The sequence below is a fragment of the Aquarana catesbeiana genome, unplaced genomic scaffold, assembly GCF_042186555.1.
Source record: "Aquarana catesbeiana isolate 2022-GZ unplaced genomic scaffold, ASM4218655v1 unanchor104, whole genome shotgun sequence".
Taxonomy (NCBI): Eukaryota; Metazoa; Chordata; class Amphibia; order Anura; family Ranidae; genus Aquarana; species Aquarana catesbeiana.
This window is the reverse complement of record NW_027362518.1, coordinates 16,261-30,932: the sequence shown is the minus strand read 5'-3', so window position 1 is coordinate 30,932 and position 14,672 is coordinate 16,261. Positions and strand designations below refer to the sequence as shown.

Below are 14,672 nucleotides of genomic sequence, written 5' to 3'. Positions count from 1 at the left end.
GACTTGCCCTGTTTTTTTTCCTCGTTTCCCATCTTGGCGCCGCCAAAGTCAAGAGGGTTGAGCGTGCCGTAAGAGATCGCCTACGGCCACATCACCCTGAAAGCGCCCGATCTCGTCTGATCTCGGAGGCTAAGCAGGGTCGGGCCTGGTTAGTACCTGGATGGGAGACCGCCTGGGAATACCAGGTGCCGTAGGCTTCTTTTTTTTGGGGGAGTTCTGGACTTGCCCTGTTTTTTTTCCTCGTTTCCCATCTTGGCGCCGCCAAGGTCAAGAGGGTTGAGCGTGCCGTTAGAGATCGCCTACGGCCACATCACCCTGAAAGCGCCCGATCGCGTCTGATCTCGGAGGCTAAGCAGGGTCGGGCCTGGTTAGTACCTGGATGGGAGACCGCCTGGGAATACCAGGTGCCGTAGGCTTCTTTTTTTGGGGGGCGTTCTGGACTTGCCCTGTTTTTTTTCCTCGTTTCCCATCTTGGCGCCGCCAAGGTCAAGAGGGTTGAGCGTGCCGTTAGAGATCGCCTACGGCCACATCACCCTGAAAGCGCCCGATCTCGTCTGATCTCGGAGGCTAAGCAGGGTCGGGCCTGGTTAGTACCTGGATGGGAGACCGCCTGGGAATACCAGGTGCCGTAGGCTTCTTTTTTTCTTGGATTTCTGGACTTGCCCTGTTTTTTTTCCTCGTTTCCCATCTTGGCGCCGCCAAAGTCAAGAGGGTTGAGCGTGCCGTAAGAGATCGCCTACGGCCACATCACCCTGAAAGCGCCCGATCTCGTCTGATCTCGGAGGCTAAGCAGGGTCGGGCCTGGTTAGTACCTGGATGGGAGACCGCCTGGGAATACCAGGTGCCGTAGGCTTCTTTTTTTTGGGGGAGTTCTGGACTTGCCCTGTTTTTTTTCCTCGTTTCCCATCTTGGCGCCGCCAAGGTCAAGAGGGTTGAGCGTGCCGTTAGAGATCGCCTACGGCCACATCACCCTGAAAGCGCCCGATCTCGTCTGATCTCGGAGGCTAAGCAGGGTCGGGCCTGGTTAGTACCTGGATGGGAGACCGCCTGGGAATACCAGGTGCCGTAGGCTTCTTTTTTTGGGGGGCGTTCTGGACTTGCCCTGTTTTTTTTCCTCGTTTCCCATCTTGGCGCCGCCAAGGTCAAGAGGGTTGAGCGTGCCGTTAGAGATCGCCTACGGCCACATCACCCTGAAAGCGCCCGATCTCGTCTGATCTCGGAGGCTAAGCAGGGTCGGGCCTGGTTAGTACCTGGATGGGAGACCGCCTGGGAATACCAGGTGCCGTAGGCTTCTTTTTTTCTTGGATTTCTGGACTTGCCCTGTTTTTTTTCCTCGTTTCCCATCTTGGCGCCGCCAAAGTCAAGAGGGTTGAGCGTGCCGTAAGAGATCGCCTACGGCCACATCACCCTGAAAGCGCCCGATCTCGTCTGATCTCGGAGGCTAAGCAGGGTCGGGCCTGGTTAGTACCTGGATGGGAGACCGCCTGGGAATACCAGGTGCCGTAGGCTTCTTTTTTTCTTGGAGTTCTGGACTTGCCCTGTTTTTTTCCTCGTTTCCCATCTTGGTGCCGCCAAAGTCAAGAGGGTTGAGCGTGCCGTAAGAGATCGCCTACGGCCACATCACCCTGAAAGCGCCCGATCTCGTCTGATCTCGGAGGCTAAGCAGGGTCGGGCCTGGTTAGTACCTGGATGGGAGACCGCCTGGGAATACCAGGTGCCGTAGGCTTCTTTTTTTTGGGGGAGTTCTGGACTTGCCCTGTTTTTTTTCCTCGTTTCCCATCTTGGCGCCGCCAAGGTCAAGAGGGTTGAGCGTGCCGTTAGAGATCGCCTACGGCCACATCACCCTGAAAGCGCCCGATCTCGTCTGATCTCGGAGGCTAAGCAGGGTCGGGCCTGGTTAGTACCTGGATGGGAGACCGCCTGGGAATACCAGGTGCCGTAGGCTTCTTTTTTTGGGGGGCGTTCTGGACTTGCCCTGTTTTTTTTCCTCGTTTCCCATCTTGGCGCCGCCAAGGTCAAGAGGGTTGAGCGTGCCGTTAGAGATCGCCTACGGCCACATCACCCTGAAAGCGCCCGATCTCGTCTGATCTCGGAGGCTAAGCAGGGTCGGGCCTGGTTAGTACCTGGATGGGAGACCGCCTGGGAATACCAGGTGCCGTAGGCTTCTTTTTTTCGTGGATTTCTGGACTTGCCCTGTTTTTTTTCCTCGTTTCCCATCTTGGCGCCGCCAAAGTCAAGAGGGTTGAGCGTGCCGTAAGAGATCGCCTACGGCCACATCACCCTGAAAGCGCCCGATCTCGTCTGATCTCGGAGGCTAAGCAGGGTCGGGCCTGGTTAGTACCTGGATGGGAGACCGCCTGGGAATACCAGGTGCCGTAGGCTTCTTTTTTTTGGGGGAGTTCTGGACTTGCCCTGTTTTTTTTCCTCGTTTCCCATCTTGGCGCCGCCAAGGTCAAGAGGGTTGAGCGTGCCGTTAGAGATCGCCTACGGCCACATCACCCTGAAAGCGCCCGATCTCGTCTGATCTCGGAGGCTAAGCAGGGTCGGGCCTGGTTAGTACCTGGATGGGAGACCGCCTGGGAATACCAGGTGCCGTAGGCTTCTTTTTTTGGGGGGCGTTCTGGACTTGCCCTGTTTTTTTTCCTCGTTTCCCATCTTGGCGCCGCCAAGGTCAAGAGGGTTGAGCGTGCCGTTAGAGATCGCCTACGGCCACATCACCCTGAAAGCGCCCGATCTCGTCTGATCTCGGAGGCTAAGCAGGGTCGGGCCTGGTTAGTACCTGGATGGGAGACCGCCTGGGAATACCAGGTGCCGTAGGCTTCTTTTTTTCTTGGATTTCTGGACTTGCCCTGTTTTTTTTCCTCGTTTCCCATCTTGGCGCCGCCAAAGTCAAGAGGGTTGAGCGTGCCGTAAGAGATCGCCTACGGCCACATCACCCTGAAAGCGCCCGATCTCGTCTGATCTCGGAGGCTAAGCAGGGTCGGGCCTGGTTAGTACCTGGATGGGAGACCGCCTGGGAATACCAGGTGCCGTAGGCTTCTTTTTTTCTTGGAGTTCTGGACTTGCCCTGTTTTTTTCCTCGTTTCCCATCTTGGTGCCGCCAAAGTCAAGAGGGTTGAGCGTGCCGTAAGAGATCGCCTACGGCCACATCACCCTGAAAGCGCCCGATCTCGTCTGATCTCGGAGGCTAAGCAGGGTCGGGCCTGGTTAGTACCTGGATGGGAGACCGCCTGGGAATACCAGGTGCCGTAGGCTTCTTTTTTTCTTGGATTTCTGGACTTGCCCTGTTTTTTTTCCTCGTTTCCCATCTTGGCGCCGCCAAAGTCAAGAGGGTTGAGCGTGCCGTAAGAGATCGCCTACGGCCACATCACCCTGAAAGCGCCCGATCTCGTCTGATCTCGGAGGCTAAGCAGGGTCGGGCCTGGTTAGTACCTGGATGGGAGACCGCCTGGGAATACCAGGTGCCGTAGGCTTCTTTTTTTTGGGGGAGTTCTGGACTTGCCCTGTTTTTTTTCCTCGTTTCCCATCTTGGCGCCGCCAAGGTCAAGAGGGTTGAGCGTGCCGTTAGAGATCGCCTACGGCCACATCACCCTGAAAGCGCCCGATCTCGTCTGATCTCGGAGGCTAAGCAGGGTCGGGCCTGGTTAGTACCTGGATGGGAGACCGCCTGGGAATACCAGGTGCCGTAGGCTTCTTTTTTTGGGGGGCGTTCTGGACTTGCCCTGTTTTTTTTCCTCGTTTCCCATCTTGGCGCCGCCAAGGTCAAGAGGGTTGAGCGTGCCGTTAGAGATCGCCTACGGCCACATCACCCTGAAAGCGCCCGATCTCGTCTGATCTCGGAGGCTAAGCAGGGTCGGGCCTGGTTAGTACCTGGATGGGAGACCGCCTGGGAATACCAGGTGCCGTAGGCTTCTTTTTTTCTTGGATTTCTGGACTTGCCCTGTTTTTTTTCCTCGTTTCCCATCTTGGCGCCGCCAAAGTCAAGAGGGTTGAGCGTGCCGTAAGAGATCGCCTACGGCCACATCACCCTGAAAGCGCCCGATCTCGTCTGATCTCGGAGGCTAAGCAGGGTCGGGCCTGGTTAGTACCTGGATGGGAGACCGCCTGGGAATACCAGGTGCCGTAGGCTTCTTTTTTTTGGGGGAGTTCTGGACTTGCCCTGTTTTTTTTCCTCGTTTCCCATCTTGGCGCCGCCAAGGTCAAGAGGGTTGAGCGTGCCGTTAGAGATCGCCTACGGCCACATCACCCTGAAAGCGCCCGATCTCGTCTGATCTCGGAGGCTAAGCAGGGTCGGGCCTGGTTAGTACCTGGATGGGAGACCGCCTGGGAATACCAGGTGCCGTAGGCTTCTTTTTTTGGGGGGCGTTCTGGACTTGCCCTGTTTTTTTTCCTCGTTTCCCATCTTGGCGCCGCCAAGGTCAAGAGGGTTGAGCGTGCCGTTAGAGATCGCCTACGGCCACATCACTCTGAAAGCGCCCGATCTCGTCTGATCTCGGAGGCTAAGCAGGGTCGGGCCTGGTTAGTACCTGGATGGGAGACCGCCTGGGAATACCAGGTGCCGTAGGCTTCTTTTTTTCTTGGATTTCTGGACTTGCCCTGTTTTTTTTCCTCGTTTCCCATCTTGGCGCCGCCAAAGTCAAGAGGGTTGAGCGTGCCGTAAGAGATCGCCTACGGCCACATCACCCTGAAAGCGCCCGATCTCGTCTGATCTCGGAGGCTAAGCAGGGTCGGGCCTGGTTAGTACCTGGATGGGAGACCGCCTGGGAATACCAGGTGCCGTAGGCTTCTTTTTTTCTTGGAGTTCTGGACTTGCCCTGTTTTTTTCCTCGTTTCCCATCTTGGTGCCGCCAAAGTCAAGAGGGTTGAGCGTGCCGTAAGAGATCGCCTACGGCCACATCACCCTGAAAGCGCCCGATCTCGTCTGATCTCGGAGGCTAAGCAGGGTCGGGCCTGGTTAGTACCTGGATGGGAGACCGCCTGGGAATACCAGGTGCCGTAGGCTTCTTTTTTTCTTGGATTTCTGGACTTGCCCTGTTTTTTTTCCTCGTTTCCCATCTTGGCGCCGCCAAAGTCAAGAGGGTTGAGCGTGCCGTAAGAGATCGCCTACGGCCACATCACCCTGAAAGCGCCCGATCTCGTCTGATCTCGGAGGCTAAGCAGGGTCGGGCCTGGTTAGTACCTGGATGGGAGACCGCCTGGGAATACCAGGTGCCGTAGGCTTCTTTTTTTTGGGGGAGTTCTGGACTTGCCCTGTTTTTTTTCCTCGTTTCCCATCTTGGCGCCGCCAAGGTCAAGAGGGTTGAGCGTGCCGTTAGAGATCGCCTACGGCCACATCACCCTGAAAGCGCCCGATCTCGTCTGATCTCGGAGGCTAAGCAGGGTCGGGCCTGGTTAGTACCTGGATGGGAGACCGCCTGGGAATACCAGGTGCCGTAGGCTTCTTTTTTTGGGGGGCGTTCTGGACTTGCCCTGTTTTTTTTCCTCGTTTCCCATCTTGGCGCCGCCAAGGTCAAGAGGGTTGAGCGTGCCGTTAGAGATCGCCTACGGCCACATCACCCTGAAAGCGCCCGATCTCGTCTGATCTCGGAGGCTAAGCAGGGTCGGGCCTGGTTAGTACCTGGATGGGAGACCGCCTGGGAATACCAGGTGCCGTAGGCTTCTTTTTTTCTTGGATTTCTGGACTTGCCCTGTTTTTTTTCCTCGTTTCCCATCTTGGCGCCGCCAAAGTCAAGAGGGTTGAGCGTGCCGTAAGAGATCGCCTACGGCCACATCACCCTGAAAGCGCCCGATCTCGTCTGATCTCGGAGGCTAAGCAGGGTCGGGCCTGGTTAGTACCTGGATGGGAGACCGCCTGGGAATACCAGGTGCCGTAGGCTTCTTTTTTTTGGGGGAGTTCTGGACTTGCCCTGTTTTTTTTCCTCGTTTCCCATCTTGGCGCCGCCAAGGTCAAGAGGGTTGAGCGTGCCGTTAGAGATCGCCTACGGCCACATCACCCTGAAAGCGCCCGATCTCGTCTGATCTCGGAGGCTAAGCAGGGTCGGGCCTGGTTAGTACCTGGATGGGAGACCGCCTGGGAATACCAGGTGCCGTAGGCTTCTTTTTTTGGGGGGCGTTCTGGACTTGCCCTGTTTTTTTTCCTCGTTTCCCATCTTGGCGCCGCCAAGGTCAAGAGGGTTGAGCGTGCCGTTAGAGATCGCCTACGGCCACATCACCCTGAAAGCGCCCGATCTCGTCTGATCTCGGAGGCTAAGCAGGGTCGGGCCTGGTTAGTACCTGGATGGGAGACCGCCTGGGAATACCAGGTGCCGTAGGCTTCTTTTTTTCTTGGATTTCTGGACTTGCCCTGTTTTTTTTCCTCGTTTCCCATCTTGGCGCCGCCAAAGTCAAGAGGGTTGAGCGTGCCGTAAGAGATCGCCTACGGCCACATCACCCTGAAAGCGCCCGATCTCGTCTGATCTCGGAGGCTAAGCAGGGTCGGGCCTGGTTAGTACCTGGATGGGAGACCGCCTGGGAATACCAGGTGCCGTAGGCTTCTTTTTTTTGGGGGAGTTCTGGACTTGCCCTGTTTTTTTTCCTCGTTTCCCATCTTGGCGCCGCCAAGGTCAAGAGGGTTGAGCGTGCCGTTAGAGATCGCCTACGGCCACATCACCCTGAAAGCGCCCGATCTCGTCTGATCTCGGAGGCTAAGCAGGGTCGGGCCTGGTTAGTACCTGGATGGGAGACCGCCTGGGAATACCAGGTGCCGTAGGCTTCTTTTTTTGGGGGGCGTTCTGGACTTGCCCTGTTTTTTTTCCTCGTTTCCCATCTTGGCGCCGCCAAGGTCAAGAGGGTTGAGCGTGCCGTTAGAGATCGCCTACGGCCACATCACCCTGAAAGCGCCCGATCTCGTCTGATCTCGGAGGCTAAGCAGGGTCGGGCCTGGTTAGTACCTGGATGGGAGACCGCCTGGGAATACCAGGTGCCGTAGGCTTCTTTTTTTCTTGGATTTCTGGACTTGCCCTGTTTTTTTTCCTCGTTTCCCATCTTGGCGCCGCCAAAGTCAAGAGGGTTGAGCGTGCCGTAAGAGATCGCCTACGGCCACATCACCCTGAAAGCGCCCGATCTCGTCTGATCTCGGAGGCTAAGCAGGGTCGGGCCTGGTTAGTACCTGGATGGGAGACCGCCTGGGAATACCAGGTGCCGTAGGCTTCTTTTTTTCTTGGAGTTCTGGACTTGCCCTGTTTTTTTCCTCGTTTCCCATCTTGGTGCCGCCAAAGTCAAGAGGGTTGAGCGTGCCGTAAGAGATCGCCTACGGCCACATCACCCTGAAAGCGCCCGATCTCGTCTGATCTCGGAGGCTAAGCAGGGTCGGGCCTGGTTAGTACCTGGATGGGAGACCGCCTGGGAATACCAGGTGCCGTAGGCTTCTTTTTTTCTTGGATTTCTGGACTTGCCCTGTTTTTTTTCCTCGTTTCCCATCTTGGCGCCGCCAAAGTCAAGAGGGTTGAGCGTGCCGTAAGAGATCGCCTACGGCCACATCACCCTGAAAGCACCCGATCTCGTCTGATCTCGGAGGCTAAGCAGGGTCGGGCCTGGTTAGTACCTGGATGGGAGACCGCCTGGGAATACCAGGTGCCGTAGGCTTCTTTTTTTTGGGGGAGTTCTGGACTTGCCCTGTTTTTTTTCCTCGTTTCCCATCTTGGCGCCGCCAAGGTCAAGAGGGTTGAGCGTGCCGTTAGAGATCGCCTACGGCCACATCACCCTGAAAGCGCCCGATCTCGTCTGATCTCGGAGGCTAAGCAGGGTCGGGCCTGGTTAGTACCTGGATGGGAGACCGCCTGGGAATACCAGGTGCCGTAGGCTTCTTTTTTTGGGGGGCGTTCTGGACTTGCCCTGTTTTTTTTCCTCGTTTCCCATCTTGGCGCCGCCAAGGTCAAGAGGGTTGAGCGTGCCGTTAGAGATCGCCTACGGCCACATCACCCTGAAAGCGCCCGATCTCGTCTGATCTCGGAGGCTAAGCAGGGTCGGGCCTGGTTAGTACCTGGATGGGAGACCGCCTGGGAATACCAGGTGCCGTAGGCTTCTTTTTTTCTTGGATTTCTGGACTTGCCCTGTTTTTTTTCCTCGTTTCCCATCTTGGCGCCGCCAAAGTCAAGAGGGTTGAGCGTGCCGTAAGAGATCGCCTACGGCCACATCACCCTGAAAGCGCCCGATCTCGTCTGATCTCGGAGGCTAAGCAGGGTCGGGCCTGGTTAGTACCTGGATGGGAGACCGCCTGGGAATACCAGGTGCCGTAGGCTTCTTTTTTTTGGGGGAGTTCTGGACTTGCCCTGTTTTTTTTCCTCGTTTCCCATCTTGGCGCCGCCAAGGTCAAGAGGGTTGAGCGTGCCGTTAGAGATCGCCTACGGCCACATCACCCTGAAAGCGCCCGATCTCGTCTGATCTCGGAGGCTAAGCAGGGTCGGGCCTGGTTAGTACCTGGATGGGAGACCGCCTGGGAATACCAGGTGCCGTAGGCTTCTTTTTTTGGGGGGCGTTCTGGACTTGCCCTGTTTTTTTTCCTCGTTTCCCATCTTGGCGCCGCCAAGGTCAAGAGGGTTGAGCGTGCCGTTAGAGATCGCCTACGGCCACATCACCCTGAAAGCGCCCGATCTCGTCTGATCTCGGAGGCTAAGCAGGGTCGGGCCTGGTTAGTACCTGGATGGGAGACCGCCTGGGAATACCAGGTGCCGTAGGCTTCTTTTTTTCTTGGATTTCTGGACTTGCCCTGTTTTTTTTCCTCGTTTCCCATCTTGGCGCCGCCAAAGTCAAGAGGGTTGAGCGTGCCGTAAGAGATCGCCTACGGCCACATCACCCTGAAAGCGCCCGATCTCGTCTGATCTCGGAGGCTAAGCAGGGTCGGGCCTGGTTAGTACCTGGATGGGAGACCGCCTGGGAATACCAGGTGCCGTAGGCTTCTTTTTTTCTTGGAGTTCTGGACTTGCCCTGTTTTTTTCCTCGTTTCCCATCTTGGTGCCGCCAAAGTCAAGAGGGTTGAGCGTGCCGTAAGAGATCGCCTACGGCCACATCACCCTGAAAGCGCCCGATCTCGTCTGATCTCGGAGGCTAAGCAGGGTCGGGCCTGGTTAGTACCTGGATGGGAGACCGCCTGGGAATACCAGGTGCCGTAGGCTTCTTTTTTTCTTGGATTTCTGGACTTGCCCTGTTTTTTTTCCTCGTTTCCCATCTTGGCGCCGCCAAAGTCAAGAGGGTTGAGCGTGCCGTAAGAGATCGCCTACGGCCACATCACCCTGAAAGCGCCCGATCTCGTCTGATCTCGGAGGCTAAGCAGGGTCGGGCCTGGTTAGTACCTGGATGGGAGACCGCCTGGGAATACCAGGTGCCGTAGGCTTCTTTTTTTTGGGGGAGTTCTGGACTTGCCCTGTTTTTTTTCCTCGTTTCCCATCTTGGCGCCGCCAAGGTCAAGAGGGTTGAGCGTGCCGTTAGAGATCGCCTACGGCCACATCACCCTGAAAGCGCCCGATCTCGTCTGATCTCGGAGGCTAAGCAGGGTCGGGCCTGGTTAGTACCTGGATGGGAGACCGCCTGGGAATACCAGGTGCCGTAGGCTTCTTTTTTTGGGGGGCGTTCTGGACTTGCCCTGTTTTTTTTCCTCGTTTCCCATCTTGGCGCCGCCAAGGTCAAGAGGGTTGAGCGTGCCGTTAGAGATCGCCTACGGCCACATCACCCTGAAAGCGCCCGATCTCGTCTGATCTCGGAGGCTAAGCAGGGTCGGGCCTGGTTAGTACCTGGATGGGAGACCGCCTGGGAATACCAGGTGCCGTAGGCTTCTTTTTTTCTTGGATTTCTGGACTTGCCCTGTTTTTTTTCCTCGTTTCCCATCTTGGCGCCGCCAAAGTCAAGAGGGTTGAGCGTGCCGTAAGAGATCGCCTACGGCCACATCACCCTGAAAGCGCCCGATCTCGTCTGATCTCGGAGGCTAAGCAGGGTCGGGCCTGGTTAGTACCTGGATGGGAGACCGCCTGGGAATACCAGGTGCCGTAGGCTTCTTTTTTTTGGGGGAGTTCTGGACTTGCCCTGTTTTTTTTCCTCGTTTCCCATCTTGGCGCCGCCAAGGTCAAGAGGGTTGAGCGTGCCGTTAGAGATCGCCTACGGCCACATCACCCTGAAAGCGCCCGATCTCGTCTGATCTCGGAGGCTAAGCAGGGTCGGGCCTGGTTAGTACCTGGATGGGAGACCGCCTGGGAATACCAGGTGCCGTAGGCTTCTTTTTTTGGGGGGCGTTCTGGACTTGCCCTGTTTTTTTTCCTCGTTTCCCATCTTGGCGCCGCCAAGGTCAAGAGGGTTGAGCGTGCCGTTAGAGATCGCCTACGGCCACATCACCCTGAAAGCGCCCGATCTCGTCTGATCTCGGAGGCTAAGCAGGGTCGGGCCTGGTTAGTACCTGGATGGGAGACCGCCTGGGAATACCAGGTGCCGTAGGCTTCTTTTTTTCTTGGATTTCTGGACTTGCCCTGTTTTTTTTCCTCGTTTCCCATCTTGGCGCCGCCAAAGTCAAGAGGGTTGAGCGTGCCGTAAGAGATCGCCTACGGCCACATCACCCTGAAAGCGCCCGATCTCGTCTGATCTCGGAGGCTAAGCAGGGTCGGGCCTGGTTAGTACCTGGATGGGAGACCGCCTGGGAATACCAGGTGCCGTAGGCTTCTTTTTTTTGGGGGAGTTCTGGACTTGCCCTGTTTTTTTTCCTCGTTTCCCATCTTGGCGCCGCCAAGGTCAAGAGGGTTGAGCGTGCCGTTAGAGATCGCCTACGGCCACATCACCCTGAAAGCGCCCGATCTCGTCTGATCTCGGAGGCTAAGCAGGGTCGGGCCTGGTTAGTACCTGGATGGGAGACCGCCTGGGAATACCAGGTGCCGTAGGCTTCTTTTTTTGGGGGGCGTTCTGGACTTGCCCTGTTTTTTTTCCTCGTTTCCCATCTTGGCGCCGCCAAGGTCAAGAGGGTTGAGCGTGCCGTTAGAGATCGCCTACGGCCACATCACCCTGAAAGCGCCCGATCTCGTCTGATCTCGGAGGCTAAGCAGGGTCGGGCCTGGTTAGTACCTGGATGGGAGACCGCCTGGGAATACCAGGTGCCGTAGGCTTCTTTTTTTCTTGGATTTCTGGACTTGCCCTGTTTTTTTTCCTCGTTTCCCATCTTGGCGCCGCCAAAGTCAAGAGGGTTGAGCGTGCCGTAAGAGATCGCCTACGGCCACATCACCCTGAAAGCGCCCGATCTCGTCTGATCTCGGAGGCTAAGCAGGGTCGGGCCTGGTTAGTACCTGGATGGGAGACCGCCTGGGAATACCAGGTGCCGTAGGCTTCTTTTTTTCTTGGAGTTCTGGACTTGCCCTGTTTTTTTCCTCGTTTCCCATCTTGGTGCCGCCAAAGTCAAGAGGGTTGAGCGTGCCGTAAGAGCTCGCCTACGGCCACATCACCCTGAAAGCGCCCGATCTCGTCTGATCTCGGAGGCTAAGCAGGGTCGGGCCTGGTTAGTACCTGGATGGGAGACCGCCTGGGAATACCAGGTGCCGTAGGCTTCTTTTTTTCTTGGATTTCTGGACTTGCCCTGTTTTTTTTCCTCGTTTCCCATCTTGGCGCCGCCAAAGTCAAGAGGGTTGAGCGTGCCGTAAGAGATCGCCTACGGCCACATCACCCTGAAAGCGCCCGATCTCGTCTGATCTCGGAGGCTAAGCAGGGTCGGGCCTGGTTAGTACCTGGATGGGAGACCGCCTGGGAATACCAGGTGCCGTAGGCTTCTTTTTTTTGGGGGAGTTCTGGACTTGCCCTGTTTTTTTTCCTCGTTTCCCATCTTGGCGCCGCCAAGGTCAAGAGGGTTGAGCGTGCCGTTAGAGATCGCCTACGGCCACATCACCCTGAAAGCGCCCGATCTCGTCTGATCTCGGAGGCTAAGCAGGGTCGGGCCTGGTTAGTACCTGGATGGGAGACCGCCTGGGAATACCAGGTGCCGTAGGCTTCTTTTTTTGGGGGGCGTTCTGGACTTGCCCTGTTTTTTTTCCTCGTTTCCCATCTTGGCGCCGCCAAGGTCAAGAGGGTTGAGCGTGCCGTTAGAGATCGCCTACGGCCACATCACCCTGAAAGCGCCCGATCTCGTCTGATCTCGGAGGCTAAGCAGGGTCGGGCCTGGTTAGTACCTGGATGGGAGACCGCCTGGGAATACCAGGTGCCGTAGGCTTCTTTTTTTCTTGGATTTCTGGACTTGCCCTGTTTTTTTTCCTCGTTTCCCATCTTGGCGCCGCCAAAGTCAAGAGGGTTGAGCGTGCCGTAAGAGATCGCCTACGGCCACATCACCCTGAAAGCGCCCGATCTCGTCTGATCTCGGAGGCTAAGCAGGGTCGGGCCTGGTTAGTACCTGGATGGGAGACCGCCTGGGAATACCAGGTGCCGTAGGCTTCTTTTTTTTGGGGGAGTTCTGGACTTGCCCTGTTTTTTTTCCTCGTTTCCCATCTTGGCGCCGCCAAGGTCAAGAGGGTTGAGCGTGCCGTTAGAGATCGCCTACGGCCACATCACCCTGAAAGCGCCCGATCTCGTCTGATCTCGGAGGCTAAGCAGGGTCGGGCCTGGTTAGTACCTGGATGGGAGACCGCCTGGGAATACCAGGTGCCGTAGGCTTCTTTTTTTGGGGGGCGTTCTGGACTTGCCCTGTTTTTTTTCCTCGTTTCCCATCTTGGCGCCGCCAAGGTCAAGAGGGTTGAGCGTGCCGTTAGAGATCGCCTACGGCCACATCACCCTGAAAGCGCCCGATCTCGTCTGATCTCGGAGGCTAAGCAGGGTCGGGCCTGGTTAGTACCTGGATGGGAGACCGCCTGGGAATACCAGGTGCCGTAGGCTTCTTTTTTTCTTGGATTTCTGGACTTGCCCTGTTTTTTTTCCTCGTTTCCCATCTTGGCGCCGCCAAAGTCAAGAGGGTTGAGCGTGCCGTAAGAGATCGCCTACGGCCACATCACCCTGAAAGCGCCCGATCTCGTCTGATCTCGGAGGCTAAGCAGGGTCGGGCCTGGTTAGTACCTGGATGGGAGACCGCCTGGGAATACCAGGTGCCGTAGGCTTCTTTTTTTCTTGGAGTTCTGGACTTGCCCTGTTTTTTTCCTCGTTTCCCATCTTGGTGCCGCCAAAGTCAAGAGGGTTGAGCGTGCCGTAAGAGATCGCCTACGGCCACATCACCCTGAAAGCGCCCGATCTCGTCTGATCTCGGAGGCTAAGCAGGGTCGGGCCTGGTTAGTACCTGGATGGGAGACCGCCTGGGAATACCAGGTGCCGTAGGCTTCTTTTTTTCTTGGATTTCTGGACTTGCCCTGTTTTTTTTCCTCGTTTCCCATCTTGGCGCCGCCAAAGTCAAGAGGGTTGAGCGTGCCGTAAGAGATCGCCTACGGCCACATCACCCTGAAAGCGCCCGATCTCGTCTGATCTCGGAGGCTAAGCAGGGTCGGGCCTGGTTAGTACCTGGATGGGAGACCGCCTGGGAATACCAGGTGCCGTAGGCTTCTTTTTTTTGGGGGAGTTCTGGACTTGCCCTGTTTTTTTTCCTCGTTTCCCATCTTGGCGCCGCCAAGGTCAAGAGGGTTGAGCGTGCCGTTAGAGATCGCCTACGGCCACATCACCCTGAAAGCGCCCGATCTCGTCTGATCTCGGAGGCTAAGCAGGGTCGGGCCTGGTTAGTACCTGGATGGGAGACCGCCTGGGAATACCAGGTGCCGTAGGCTTCTTTTTTTGGGGGGCGTTCTGGACTTGCCCTGTTTTTTTTCCTCGTTTCCCATCTTGGCGCCGCCAAGGTCAAGAGGGTTGAGCGTGCCGTTAGAGATCGCCTACGGCCACATCACCCTGAAAGCGCCCGATCTCGTCTGATCTCGGAGGCTAAGCAGGGTCGGGCCTGGTTAGTACCTGGATGGGAGACCGCCTGGGAATACCAGGTGCCGTAGGCTTCTTTTTTTCTTGGATTTCTGGACTTGCCCTGTTTTTTTTCCTCGTTTCCCATCTTGGCGCCGCCAAAGTCAAGAGGGTTGAGCGTGCCGTAAGAGATCGCCTACGGCCACATCACCCTGAAAGCGCCCGATCTCGTCTGATCTCGGAGGCTAAGCAGGGTCGGGCCTGGTTAGTACCTGGATGGGAGACCGCCTGGGAATACCAGGTGCCGTAGGCTTCTTTTTTTCTTGGAGTTCTGGACTTGCCCTGTTTTTTTCCTCGTTTCCCATCTTGGTGCCGCCAAAGTCAAGAGGGTTGAGCGTGCCGTAAGAGATCGCCTACGGCCACATCACCCTGAAAGCGCCCGATCTCGTCTGATCTCGGAGGCTAAGCAGGGTCGGGCCTGGTTAGTACCTGGATGGGAGACCGCCTGGGAATACCAGGTGCCGTAGGCTTCTTTTTTTCTTGGATTTCTGGACTTGCCCTGTTTTTTTTCCTCGTTTCCCATCTTGGCGCCGCCAAAGTCAAGAGGGTTGAGCGTGCCGTAAGAGATCGCCTACGGCCACATCACCCTGAAAGCGCCCGATCTCGTCTGATCTCGGAGGCTAAGCAGGGTCGGGCCTGGTTAGTACCTGGATGGGAGACCGCCTGGGAATACCAGGTGCCGTAGGCTTCTTTTTTTTGGGGGAGTTCTGGACTTGCCCTGTTTTTTTTCCTCGTTTCCCATCTTGGCG

The 14,672-nt window shown here is 56.6% G+C and overlaps 67 non-coding genes across 67 annotated transcripts; all 67 read left to right on the top strand.

Annotated features, from left to right (window-relative positions):
* Positions 1 to 78: 78 nt before the first annotated feature.
* On the top strand, positions 79 to 197 carry LOC141121129 (5S ribosomal RNA). Its single transcript, XR_012240246.1, has one exon. It is a non-coding gene; the product is annotated as a 5S ribosomal RNA (ribosomal RNA).
* A 100-nt stretch (positions 198 to 297) lies between these two features.
* On the top strand, positions 298 to 416 carry LOC141121264 (5S ribosomal RNA). Its single transcript, XR_012240376.1, has one exon. It is a non-coding gene; the product is annotated as a 5S ribosomal RNA (ribosomal RNA).
* Positions 417 to 516: 100 nt separating this feature from the next.
* LOC141121128 (5S ribosomal RNA) lies at positions 517 to 635 on the top strand. The gene has a single exon (XR_012240245.1). It is a non-coding gene; the product is annotated as a 5S ribosomal RNA (ribosomal RNA).
* A 99-nt stretch (positions 636 to 734) lies between these two features.
* On the top strand, positions 735 to 853 carry LOC141121127 (5S ribosomal RNA). The gene has a single exon (XR_012240244.1). It is a non-coding gene; the product is annotated as a 5S ribosomal RNA (ribosomal RNA).
* Positions 854 to 953: 100 nt separating this feature from the next.
* LOC141121126 (5S ribosomal RNA) lies at positions 954 to 1,072 on the top strand. The gene has a single exon (XR_012240243.1). It is a non-coding gene; the product is annotated as a 5S ribosomal RNA (ribosomal RNA).
* A 100-nt stretch (positions 1,073 to 1,172) lies between these two features.
* LOC141121124 (5S ribosomal RNA) lies at positions 1,173 to 1,291 on the top strand. The gene has a single exon (XR_012240241.1). It is a non-coding gene; the product is annotated as a 5S ribosomal RNA (ribosomal RNA).
* Positions 1,292 to 1,390: 99 nt separating this feature from the next.
* LOC141121123 (5S ribosomal RNA) lies at positions 1,391 to 1,509 on the top strand. The gene has a single exon (XR_012240240.1). It is a non-coding gene; the product is annotated as a 5S ribosomal RNA (ribosomal RNA).
* A 98-nt stretch (positions 1,510 to 1,607) lies between these two features.
* Positions 1,608 to 1,726, top strand: LOC141121122 (5S ribosomal RNA). Its single transcript, XR_012240239.1, has one exon. It is a non-coding gene; the product is annotated as a 5S ribosomal RNA (ribosomal RNA).
* Positions 1,727 to 1,826: 100 nt separating this feature from the next.
* LOC141121121 (5S ribosomal RNA) lies at positions 1,827 to 1,945 on the top strand. The gene has a single exon (XR_012240238.1). It is a non-coding gene; the product is annotated as a 5S ribosomal RNA (ribosomal RNA).
* A 100-nt stretch (positions 1,946 to 2,045) lies between these two features.
* Positions 2,046 to 2,164, top strand: LOC141121120 (5S ribosomal RNA). The gene has a single exon (XR_012240237.1). It is a non-coding gene; the product is annotated as a 5S ribosomal RNA (ribosomal RNA).
* Positions 2,165 to 2,263: 99 nt separating this feature from the next.
* On the top strand, positions 2,264 to 2,382 carry LOC141121119 (5S ribosomal RNA). The gene has a single exon (XR_012240236.1). It is a non-coding gene; the product is annotated as a 5S ribosomal RNA (ribosomal RNA).
* A 100-nt stretch (positions 2,383 to 2,482) lies between these two features.
* LOC141121118 (5S ribosomal RNA) lies at positions 2,483 to 2,601 on the top strand. Its single transcript, XR_012240235.1, has one exon. It is a non-coding gene; the product is annotated as a 5S ribosomal RNA (ribosomal RNA).
* Positions 2,602 to 2,701: 100 nt separating this feature from the next.
* Positions 2,702 to 2,820, top strand: LOC141121116 (5S ribosomal RNA). Its single transcript, XR_012240234.1, has one exon. It is a non-coding gene; the product is annotated as a 5S ribosomal RNA (ribosomal RNA).
* A 99-nt stretch (positions 2,821 to 2,919) lies between these two features.
* Positions 2,920 to 3,038, top strand: LOC141121115 (5S ribosomal RNA). The gene has a single exon (XR_012240233.1). It is a non-coding gene; the product is annotated as a 5S ribosomal RNA (ribosomal RNA).
* A 98-nt stretch (positions 3,039 to 3,136) lies between these two features.
* LOC141121114 (5S ribosomal RNA) lies at positions 3,137 to 3,255 on the top strand. The gene has a single exon (XR_012240232.1). It is a non-coding gene; the product is annotated as a 5S ribosomal RNA (ribosomal RNA).
* A 99-nt stretch (positions 3,256 to 3,354) lies between these two features.
* LOC141121112 (5S ribosomal RNA) lies at positions 3,355 to 3,473 on the top strand. Its single transcript, XR_012240230.1, has one exon. It is a non-coding gene; the product is annotated as a 5S ribosomal RNA (ribosomal RNA).
* A 100-nt stretch (positions 3,474 to 3,573) lies between these two features.
* LOC141121111 (5S ribosomal RNA) lies at positions 3,574 to 3,692 on the top strand. The gene has a single exon (XR_012240229.1). It is a non-coding gene; the product is annotated as a 5S ribosomal RNA (ribosomal RNA).
* Positions 3,693 to 3,792: 100 nt separating this feature from the next.
* On the top strand, positions 3,793 to 3,911 carry LOC141121110 (5S ribosomal RNA). The gene has a single exon (XR_012240228.1). It is a non-coding gene; the product is annotated as a 5S ribosomal RNA (ribosomal RNA).
* Positions 3,912 to 4,010: 99 nt separating this feature from the next.
* Positions 4,011 to 4,129, top strand: LOC141121109 (5S ribosomal RNA). The gene has a single exon (XR_012240227.1). It is a non-coding gene; the product is annotated as a 5S ribosomal RNA (ribosomal RNA).
* Positions 4,130 to 4,229: 100 nt separating this feature from the next.
* On the top strand, positions 4,230 to 4,348 carry LOC141121108 (5S ribosomal RNA). Its single transcript, XR_012240226.1, has one exon. It is a non-coding gene; the product is annotated as a 5S ribosomal RNA (ribosomal RNA).
* Positions 4,349 to 4,448: 100 nt separating this feature from the next.
* On the top strand, positions 4,449 to 4,567 carry LOC141121263 (5S ribosomal RNA). Its single transcript, XR_012240375.1, has one exon. It is a non-coding gene; the product is annotated as a 5S ribosomal RNA (ribosomal RNA).
* Positions 4,568 to 4,666: 99 nt separating this feature from the next.
* On the top strand, positions 4,667 to 4,785 carry LOC141121107 (5S ribosomal RNA). Its single transcript, XR_012240225.1, has one exon. It is a non-coding gene; the product is annotated as a 5S ribosomal RNA (ribosomal RNA).
* A 98-nt stretch (positions 4,786 to 4,883) lies between these two features.
* Positions 4,884 to 5,002, top strand: LOC141121106 (5S ribosomal RNA). The gene has a single exon (XR_012240224.1). It is a non-coding gene; the product is annotated as a 5S ribosomal RNA (ribosomal RNA).
* A 99-nt stretch (positions 5,003 to 5,101) lies between these two features.
* Positions 5,102 to 5,220, top strand: LOC141121105 (5S ribosomal RNA). The gene has a single exon (XR_012240223.1). It is a non-coding gene; the product is annotated as a 5S ribosomal RNA (ribosomal RNA).
* Positions 5,221 to 5,320: 100 nt separating this feature from the next.
* Positions 5,321 to 5,439, top strand: LOC141121104 (5S ribosomal RNA). The gene has a single exon (XR_012240222.1). It is a non-coding gene; the product is annotated as a 5S ribosomal RNA (ribosomal RNA).
* A 100-nt stretch (positions 5,440 to 5,539) lies between these two features.
* Positions 5,540 to 5,658, top strand: LOC141121103 (5S ribosomal RNA). The gene has a single exon (XR_012240221.1). It is a non-coding gene; the product is annotated as a 5S ribosomal RNA (ribosomal RNA).
* Positions 5,659 to 5,757: 99 nt separating this feature from the next.
* LOC141121100 (5S ribosomal RNA) lies at positions 5,758 to 5,876 on the top strand. Its single transcript, XR_012240219.1, has one exon. It is a non-coding gene; the product is annotated as a 5S ribosomal RNA (ribosomal RNA).
* Positions 5,877 to 5,976: 100 nt separating this feature from the next.
* LOC141121099 (5S ribosomal RNA) lies at positions 5,977 to 6,095 on the top strand. The gene has a single exon (XR_012240218.1). It is a non-coding gene; the product is annotated as a 5S ribosomal RNA (ribosomal RNA).
* Positions 6,096 to 6,195: 100 nt separating this feature from the next.
* LOC141121098 (5S ribosomal RNA) lies at positions 6,196 to 6,314 on the top strand. Its single transcript, XR_012240217.1, has one exon. It is a non-coding gene; the product is annotated as a 5S ribosomal RNA (ribosomal RNA).
* Positions 6,315 to 6,413: 99 nt separating this feature from the next.
* Positions 6,414 to 6,532, top strand: LOC141121097 (5S ribosomal RNA). Its single transcript, XR_012240216.1, has one exon. It is a non-coding gene; the product is annotated as a 5S ribosomal RNA (ribosomal RNA).
* A 100-nt stretch (positions 6,533 to 6,632) lies between these two features.
* LOC141121096 (5S ribosomal RNA) lies at positions 6,633 to 6,751 on the top strand. Its single transcript, XR_012240215.1, has one exon. It is a non-coding gene; the product is annotated as a 5S ribosomal RNA (ribosomal RNA).
* Positions 6,752 to 6,851: 100 nt separating this feature from the next.
* LOC141121095 (5S ribosomal RNA) lies at positions 6,852 to 6,970 on the top strand. The gene has a single exon (XR_012240214.1). It is a non-coding gene; the product is annotated as a 5S ribosomal RNA (ribosomal RNA).
* Positions 6,971 to 7,069: 99 nt separating this feature from the next.
* LOC141121094 (5S ribosomal RNA) lies at positions 7,070 to 7,188 on the top strand. The gene has a single exon (XR_012240213.1). It is a non-coding gene; the product is annotated as a 5S ribosomal RNA (ribosomal RNA).
* Positions 7,189 to 7,286: 98 nt separating this feature from the next.
* On the top strand, positions 7,287 to 7,405 carry LOC141121093 (5S ribosomal RNA). Its single transcript, XR_012240212.1, has one exon. It is a non-coding gene; the product is annotated as a 5S ribosomal RNA (ribosomal RNA).
* A 99-nt stretch (positions 7,406 to 7,504) lies between these two features.
* LOC141121035 (5S ribosomal RNA) lies at positions 7,505 to 7,623 on the top strand. Its single transcript, XR_012240159.1, has one exon. It is a non-coding gene; the product is annotated as a 5S ribosomal RNA (ribosomal RNA).
* A 100-nt stretch (positions 7,624 to 7,723) lies between these two features.
* LOC141121092 (5S ribosomal RNA) lies at positions 7,724 to 7,842 on the top strand. Its single transcript, XR_012240211.1, has one exon. It is a non-coding gene; the product is annotated as a 5S ribosomal RNA (ribosomal RNA).
* Positions 7,843 to 7,942: 100 nt separating this feature from the next.
* On the top strand, positions 7,943 to 8,061 carry LOC141121091 (5S ribosomal RNA). The gene has a single exon (XR_012240210.1). It is a non-coding gene; the product is annotated as a 5S ribosomal RNA (ribosomal RNA).
* Positions 8,062 to 8,160: 99 nt separating this feature from the next.
* On the top strand, positions 8,161 to 8,279 carry LOC141121089 (5S ribosomal RNA). Its single transcript, XR_012240208.1, has one exon. It is a non-coding gene; the product is annotated as a 5S ribosomal RNA (ribosomal RNA).
* A 100-nt stretch (positions 8,280 to 8,379) lies between these two features.
* LOC141121088 (5S ribosomal RNA) lies at positions 8,380 to 8,498 on the top strand. Its single transcript, XR_012240207.1, has one exon. It is a non-coding gene; the product is annotated as a 5S ribosomal RNA (ribosomal RNA).
* A 100-nt stretch (positions 8,499 to 8,598) lies between these two features.
* On the top strand, positions 8,599 to 8,717 carry LOC141121087 (5S ribosomal RNA). The gene has a single exon (XR_012240206.1). It is a non-coding gene; the product is annotated as a 5S ribosomal RNA (ribosomal RNA).
* A 99-nt stretch (positions 8,718 to 8,816) lies between these two features.
* Positions 8,817 to 8,935, top strand: LOC141121086 (5S ribosomal RNA). Its single transcript, XR_012240205.1, has one exon. It is a non-coding gene; the product is annotated as a 5S ribosomal RNA (ribosomal RNA).
* A 98-nt stretch (positions 8,936 to 9,033) lies between these two features.
* LOC141121083 (5S ribosomal RNA) lies at positions 9,034 to 9,152 on the top strand. The gene has a single exon (XR_012240204.1). It is a non-coding gene; the product is annotated as a 5S ribosomal RNA (ribosomal RNA).
* A 99-nt stretch (positions 9,153 to 9,251) lies between these two features.
* LOC141121082 (5S ribosomal RNA) lies at positions 9,252 to 9,370 on the top strand. Its single transcript, XR_012240203.1, has one exon. It is a non-coding gene; the product is annotated as a 5S ribosomal RNA (ribosomal RNA).
* A 100-nt stretch (positions 9,371 to 9,470) lies between these two features.
* LOC141121081 (5S ribosomal RNA) lies at positions 9,471 to 9,589 on the top strand. The gene has a single exon (XR_012240202.1). It is a non-coding gene; the product is annotated as a 5S ribosomal RNA (ribosomal RNA).
* Positions 9,590 to 9,689: 100 nt separating this feature from the next.
* On the top strand, positions 9,690 to 9,808 carry LOC141121080 (5S ribosomal RNA). Its single transcript, XR_012240201.1, has one exon. It is a non-coding gene; the product is annotated as a 5S ribosomal RNA (ribosomal RNA).
* A 99-nt stretch (positions 9,809 to 9,907) lies between these two features.
* LOC141121079 (5S ribosomal RNA) lies at positions 9,908 to 10,026 on the top strand. Its single transcript, XR_012240200.1, has one exon. It is a non-coding gene; the product is annotated as a 5S ribosomal RNA (ribosomal RNA).
* Positions 10,027 to 10,126: 100 nt separating this feature from the next.
* LOC141121078 (5S ribosomal RNA) lies at positions 10,127 to 10,245 on the top strand. Its single transcript, XR_012240199.1, has one exon. It is a non-coding gene; the product is annotated as a 5S ribosomal RNA (ribosomal RNA).
* Positions 10,246 to 10,345: 100 nt separating this feature from the next.
* LOC141121076 (5S ribosomal RNA) lies at positions 10,346 to 10,464 on the top strand. Its single transcript, XR_012240197.1, has one exon. It is a non-coding gene; the product is annotated as a 5S ribosomal RNA (ribosomal RNA).
* Positions 10,465 to 10,563: 99 nt separating this feature from the next.
* Positions 10,564 to 10,682, top strand: LOC141121075 (5S ribosomal RNA). The gene has a single exon (XR_012240196.1). It is a non-coding gene; the product is annotated as a 5S ribosomal RNA (ribosomal RNA).
* A 100-nt stretch (positions 10,683 to 10,782) lies between these two features.
* Positions 10,783 to 10,901, top strand: LOC141121074 (5S ribosomal RNA). The gene has a single exon (XR_012240195.1). It is a non-coding gene; the product is annotated as a 5S ribosomal RNA (ribosomal RNA).
* A 100-nt stretch (positions 10,902 to 11,001) lies between these two features.
* On the top strand, positions 11,002 to 11,120 carry LOC141121073 (5S ribosomal RNA). The gene has a single exon (XR_012240194.1). It is a non-coding gene; the product is annotated as a 5S ribosomal RNA (ribosomal RNA).
* A 99-nt stretch (positions 11,121 to 11,219) lies between these two features.
* Positions 11,220 to 11,338, top strand: LOC141121072 (5S ribosomal RNA). The gene has a single exon (XR_012240193.1). It is a non-coding gene; the product is annotated as a 5S ribosomal RNA (ribosomal RNA).
* Positions 11,339 to 11,436: 98 nt separating this feature from the next.
* Positions 11,437 to 11,555, top strand: LOC141121071 (5S ribosomal RNA). Its single transcript, XR_012240192.1, has one exon. It is a non-coding gene; the product is annotated as a 5S ribosomal RNA (ribosomal RNA).
* A 99-nt stretch (positions 11,556 to 11,654) lies between these two features.
* On the top strand, positions 11,655 to 11,773 carry LOC141121070 (5S ribosomal RNA). The gene has a single exon (XR_012240191.1). It is a non-coding gene; the product is annotated as a 5S ribosomal RNA (ribosomal RNA).
* Positions 11,774 to 11,873: 100 nt separating this feature from the next.
* Positions 11,874 to 11,992, top strand: LOC141121069 (5S ribosomal RNA). Its single transcript, XR_012240190.1, has one exon. It is a non-coding gene; the product is annotated as a 5S ribosomal RNA (ribosomal RNA).
* A 100-nt stretch (positions 11,993 to 12,092) lies between these two features.
* LOC141121067 (5S ribosomal RNA) lies at positions 12,093 to 12,211 on the top strand. Its single transcript, XR_012240189.1, has one exon. It is a non-coding gene; the product is annotated as a 5S ribosomal RNA (ribosomal RNA).
* Positions 12,212 to 12,310: 99 nt separating this feature from the next.
* On the top strand, positions 12,311 to 12,429 carry LOC141121066 (5S ribosomal RNA). The gene has a single exon (XR_012240188.1). It is a non-coding gene; the product is annotated as a 5S ribosomal RNA (ribosomal RNA).
* A 100-nt stretch (positions 12,430 to 12,529) lies between these two features.
* On the top strand, positions 12,530 to 12,648 carry LOC141121064 (5S ribosomal RNA). The gene has a single exon (XR_012240186.1). It is a non-coding gene; the product is annotated as a 5S ribosomal RNA (ribosomal RNA).
* A 100-nt stretch (positions 12,649 to 12,748) lies between these two features.
* On the top strand, positions 12,749 to 12,867 carry LOC141121063 (5S ribosomal RNA). The gene has a single exon (XR_012240185.1). It is a non-coding gene; the product is annotated as a 5S ribosomal RNA (ribosomal RNA).
* A 99-nt stretch (positions 12,868 to 12,966) lies between these two features.
* LOC141121062 (5S ribosomal RNA) lies at positions 12,967 to 13,085 on the top strand. Its single transcript, XR_012240184.1, has one exon. It is a non-coding gene; the product is annotated as a 5S ribosomal RNA (ribosomal RNA).
* Positions 13,086 to 13,183: 98 nt separating this feature from the next.
* On the top strand, positions 13,184 to 13,302 carry LOC141121061 (5S ribosomal RNA). The gene has a single exon (XR_012240183.1). It is a non-coding gene; the product is annotated as a 5S ribosomal RNA (ribosomal RNA).
* A 99-nt stretch (positions 13,303 to 13,401) lies between these two features.
* LOC141121060 (5S ribosomal RNA) lies at positions 13,402 to 13,520 on the top strand. The gene has a single exon (XR_012240182.1). It is a non-coding gene; the product is annotated as a 5S ribosomal RNA (ribosomal RNA).
* A 100-nt stretch (positions 13,521 to 13,620) lies between these two features.
* Positions 13,621 to 13,739, top strand: LOC141121059 (5S ribosomal RNA). Its single transcript, XR_012240181.1, has one exon. It is a non-coding gene; the product is annotated as a 5S ribosomal RNA (ribosomal RNA).
* Positions 13,740 to 13,839: 100 nt separating this feature from the next.
* On the top strand, positions 13,840 to 13,958 carry LOC141121058 (5S ribosomal RNA). The gene has a single exon (XR_012240180.1). It is a non-coding gene; the product is annotated as a 5S ribosomal RNA (ribosomal RNA).
* A 99-nt stretch (positions 13,959 to 14,057) lies between these two features.
* Positions 14,058 to 14,176, top strand: LOC141121057 (5S ribosomal RNA). Its single transcript, XR_012240179.1, has one exon. It is a non-coding gene; the product is annotated as a 5S ribosomal RNA (ribosomal RNA).
* A 98-nt stretch (positions 14,177 to 14,274) lies between these two features.
* On the top strand, positions 14,275 to 14,393 carry LOC141121056 (5S ribosomal RNA). Its single transcript, XR_012240178.1, has one exon. It is a non-coding gene; the product is annotated as a 5S ribosomal RNA (ribosomal RNA).
* A 99-nt stretch (positions 14,394 to 14,492) lies between these two features.
* LOC141121055 (5S ribosomal RNA) lies at positions 14,493 to 14,611 on the top strand. The gene has a single exon (XR_012240177.1). It is a non-coding gene; the product is annotated as a 5S ribosomal RNA (ribosomal RNA).
* Positions 14,612 to 14,672: the final 61 nt, after the last annotated feature.